Source organism: Lotus japonicus, chromosome 2 (assembly GCF_012489685.1).
Source record: "Lotus japonicus ecotype B-129 chromosome 2, LjGifu_v1.2".
Taxonomy (NCBI): domain Eukaryota; kingdom Viridiplantae; phylum Streptophyta; class Magnoliopsida; order Fabales; family Fabaceae; genus Lotus; species Lotus japonicus.
Genome location: NC_080042.1, coordinates 39,830,936 through 39,835,983, shown reverse-complemented (window position 1 = coordinate 39,835,983; position 5,048 = coordinate 39,830,936).

Below are 5,048 nucleotides of genomic sequence, written 5' to 3'. Positions count from 1 at the left end.
TATTCCTTTTTATAACAATCGTTTCAAGGCGAAACTCTAGGATGTACGAACGTCCGATTCCAATCCTCGGAAGTTTGCCGAAACTAAAACCCTGATAGTTCAAAACCCTAGAATCAACCGACAATGAAGACTTTTTCTATTCGGAGCTTCAAATGAAGATTCTACACGCGTACACCCATTTCTCTTGATGATCTCAATCTTTCTTCAGAAGGAAGTTTTCTCTTCCGACATTCGATGCAAAAAGTAACTTATCGGGTAAAATAGTTTTACACCGACTTTGCATTAGTCACCTAAAATACAGGGAAACCTCTTTTTAGTTTTGGAATTATGTCGCCAAAACCTATCTTAGAATTCACGGAGAATGAAGCCGGAAAAATCGGAATCGCGAAACTTTCATTTTCCCGCGTTTTTCCAACCTCTATATATAGCCAAGAAATGAGAAAAAAATCACAAAATCTTACCCATTTTCTCTCCAAAGGCCGCGAGTTTCACAAGAGGAGGAGGAGAAGAGATTTTCTCCATTTCTTGCTTGATCGTTGATTCGACAGTTGCTGCTTGAAGGTATCGAGGTATAGTCGCTAATCCTTACCTCTGATCGTCTTTTCCATAGCTTTTCTCTATGTCTTTCTGTGCTCATAGTTTTGAGGTTTTTGCAAAACTATCCTGATAACTTCATTTTTCTATCTAAACATCTTCCCTACGTGCCCAAGAGCATGTTTAGCTAATAATACTCCGCCGATTCTCGAAAAACTACCGTCGAGTTTCAATTCTGCTTAAAATACCCATTTTGGGGCAAAGCTTCGTCCTTTGGGCTGAAAACTATCGCCTTAGCTTAGTGCTAGTAGGATTAGTTGTCATAAACGTCGTTGGTGACGTCCCCATCCAATTTGTTTTTCGAAATTTCAGTTTTGAAATTCTGAGCTAAAAATATTGACCAAAATACCCCTGCGACAGTTTTCGATCCGATAATTTTTCCGAGTTTAGAATACCCTTAGTTACGACTAATAATCACCTAGGAACCAAGTTTGATCGAAGAAAAATCACCCCATCTAATTACCAATAGTGGCCGAGCACCCTAGGGGGGGAGGAAAAAAATTCTTATTTCAAAAACTTGTCCTTTCGCGCTAGATTATCGTACCTCGGAGTATGTACTACTTCGTGTAGCCTTAGTGAGTTTTGATTACTGAGTTTCTGATAGTTTTTGATGGAATTCTGTGGTTTAACTCTAAAGGTGCTTTTGAGGATTTTCCTGAAGAGCAAGGCATTGATTGTGAAGGAACGCTAGACGGGAACCCTGGAGAATCTACAGGTGAGGGCTACTCACTGAATCCTTAGTTAATGCTTAGGGTCGATGCTTTCGACATTGATTTACTGTTTATGCACTTGTTTGTGTTTGATTGGAAAAATGTTTTCTGAGGCTTCGACTGACAATGTAGATGATTCATCTACTGACTGTTTTTGAGATTGAGTTACATGGTACATGCTAAGTGGGTAATCTAGGATGTGTGATGCATGCTTTATATGCTAAGTGCTACGTGATTATTCTAGGATGTGTTGATATATGACATGTTTGTTGACTGTGCTGATTTAATTATGTCTTTTCACTGATATCTGTGATTCTGAGTAGTGATAATAGCGGGCAGGTCATGCCGATTTTATTTTGAGATTTTGGGGAAAGTTTGATAGGACGAATGAGATTCGGGCCTTGTTATGGTTATAATGGATCGAGACATTCTCGGGGAGTTAATTGGGATTATGGGATGTTGGAAACTCATAAGATTTGCGATAAGACTAAAAGGATATTATTTTGGAAAGAAAACTCATAAGACATTAAACAACCTCTAAATCTTCAAATAATGATAATAAACTCGAAAGGAAGCTTAGGATGCAAATCTTAGTTTTGGAAAGCGAGAAGTGTCGTCGGATCCAAGTGTTGAGAATGTTAAGTAGTTTTGAGTATGTTGATACTCTTGTGCTCTGGGAGCAGTTGTGTTGTTGGGCTATCTGAGAGATAAGTCGGGAAACAGGTAGTTTCCGAGTATGTTGATACTCTTTGCTCGTTGAGCAGTTTTGACCATGGGATTGAGATGAGTCGGATGATTTGGAGATCATCTTGAGTTACTATGTTGTTGTAAAGAAGTGTCTTCTGTCGCAGAATCGACTTTACCTTAGGGTAAGTTTTTAGAGACATTAATTTAGCTAGAACACGTGGCGACGTGTCGAGTGAGGTCGGAGACGTTGTATGGCTAATCACTGCATTGCATGCACTCATTAAGTGGTTTAAACACGGTGAGATGCCGGACCACGGCGGATTCCAAAATGGTTATAAGACCCGGATTTCCGCGTAAGAGCGTTGTTAGGTGACTCTTAGTAGCAGACCGAAATGGCAGGCCTTCGGGTTTTATGCCGATCTGACTACCGTTGTTGTTGGTATAAGAGGCACGCGGGCTGAAATGGTCCCACCGTGGCTGGTGCTAGGGCTGATCCGTTGATGTCCATCCGTTCCGGAATGCATTTGGTTAACTGGGTTAACCTGCATTGCATTTCATGCAACATGCATACTAACTTAGTTGCGGAGTGTGATTGTTACTTGTTAATCCTACTTGAAGCATGCTATTTGTTATTACTGTCGTTACATTCATTATGGAATATACAATCCTAGGATGCTATCCCTAGCTATAAGCCTAAGTGGCTAATCTCTTATCTGTATCTATTGGTGATATTATTTACATAATTCTTTGGAGTTGACCCTCGCGTCTTCTGTCTGTGTTTTGGCGGACTACGCCCATTCTTAGATGTCTTTAGCGGACTGGTTCACGATGGTCCACCCTTCGGGGGGGATTAGATACGAGATGATAGATCAGGATGACCCCGGCGCGTGGGTGGTAGACCCCGCTAGCCATCGCGCGACGTACTCGGGGAGGATCATGGAGGATCGGGTAGACAGAGTAGGACACTTGATGGAAGGAGTGCTGAGGAGGTGCACTGTCAGTTTCAACTTGCCGCCTGGAGTACACTGCGGACCAGGATTAGGAGCACCGCCACCACCGTCATCTTCTGATGATGAGGACCCTTCAGAGGAGGAGCCTGTGGGAGTGCATTCTTCAGAGTCCAGCGCACCCACCGTTGCTATCATTGATGATCATGGTTCGGGACCTAAGCCCGAGAGGGTAGCACCGGAGCGCATCGCGGTTGCGAGAGGAGGACGGGTAGTGTACATAGACTTGGTCGTTCTGGATTCAGATTCAGACGACGATCATGCTAGCATGTAGGTTTTAGTGCTGGTGTGAACTCGTCGAGATAGGACTAGTGTAGGAGTAGAGTCTTAGTTCTGAACATCATTTGTTTCTTTGGGGACAGGGTAGTTTCCACCGATAGCTTTTTGTGTGGTTCTCTACGGGGATCACAGAGAGTTGGTTGGACTTAGGAGGTCTTGTTTTAGGCCGATTGGGCTAACTCATTCTCGTTTTTGAGGTTTGTGTTGGGGACACTTCACCTTTACTTTAGCCTGTACATATTGCCTTCGGGCGTTACACTTTTCTACTTTCCGTCACTAGAGGTTTACTCGTGACGAGGTTGCTACTTACAGCGGGGGCTGTAATTTATATTGTATATCAGTTCTGTTGTCTTTCGCATTTGCGTTTTATTTATTTCAATCTTGTTTATATTATCGAAGAAAAAAAAAATATTCATGTTTTCCGCATTTAGTTTATTTTTGGTTACTAAAGTGACGCCACCGAAATCGGGGTGTTACAGGTATGGTCCTTATCTAGAATATTCTTGGATTTGGGCCTTACAACCAAGACTCAAATCCCAATACTAATAAGATAAATACATATAAGATAATACAAATAAGACAAAATAGGCTTGGGACCACATCTTTACTGCGTGTCTGTTCATTGCCTTAATAGTCGCCAGGCCGGGTGTCCCTTCTCCTAGCGAGCATCCTTTATACCGGGCGGGGTTACGGGCCTGTGATAGCCTGCCCGGTCCACAAGCCCACAAGACATGAAGCTTGAACTTTCTTGAAGCTGAGATGTCTTCTAAGTAGAAAAAGAATTGTGTCATTGTTGTCCATGGGCGCGCGCCTAGCCCATAAGACATGAAGCTTGAACTTTCTTGAAGCTGAGATGTCTTCTAAGTAGAAAAAGAATTTGAACTTCGCCCATGACTATCGCTCGCCCCTTCCTACTTGGCATCCTGAATCCATCGCCACCTCCTTGCTCGCGTCATCAATCGGTACACCGTTTCGTCTTACACACGCTTCACCGTTTTCAAAAAAATTTCATCATTAGCATTAACTGTCGCTGTCTTCTCACGCGGGATTCGAGGGATTTCCTCGTTTCATGAAAACCCTCGAATCCCGAACGTGTCGTTTCCTCTTTCCTTCTTTCTCTTCTTCATTCACTTTTTTTTCTTTCTATAAAACCCGAGTGATAGTTTTCCCTCTTCACTTTTTATAGTTTTCCTTTCCAGTGTCCCCTCACTTTGTTGCTCCGGTGACCTCTGTGCTTCTTCCGCCACCATTGCTTGCTGCTTCCCTGTTACTTCTCTCACTTTCGGTCAGTTTTCTCTCCTTCTTTTCGCTTTTGCTTCCTTTTATCTTTATTTCTTCATCTTCATTCTATGAAATTTCCTAGAATGTCCATTCAAAACGAAACCCTTTATTCTCTTTCTTTTTCTTCCTTCTCCGACGACGATGAGGTCAATGTCAGTCATGAGGTCGTTGTTTTGGACGACTCTGACTCTACGTCCTCTACCATGCCCTCCAGCTCTAGTTTTCCTATTGGTCAAACCCTCTCAATAACTTCCCATATTTCCTCTGACAATCCTTCCACCTCGCCTGAGTGGCGAACAAATCCCAAACTTGTAGATGGAAAGTATCTTTTTCGCTCCGTTTGGAACATTATACAATCACTAAATAATGAAAATTCTAGTTCACCTCAGACAGATGTATTACACAATGTTCAGAACATTGTGCAGAACATGCACAAAATAAAACACAGCGTTAAAACTAAACACAAGTAACAACAATTGAAAAAGTAAAT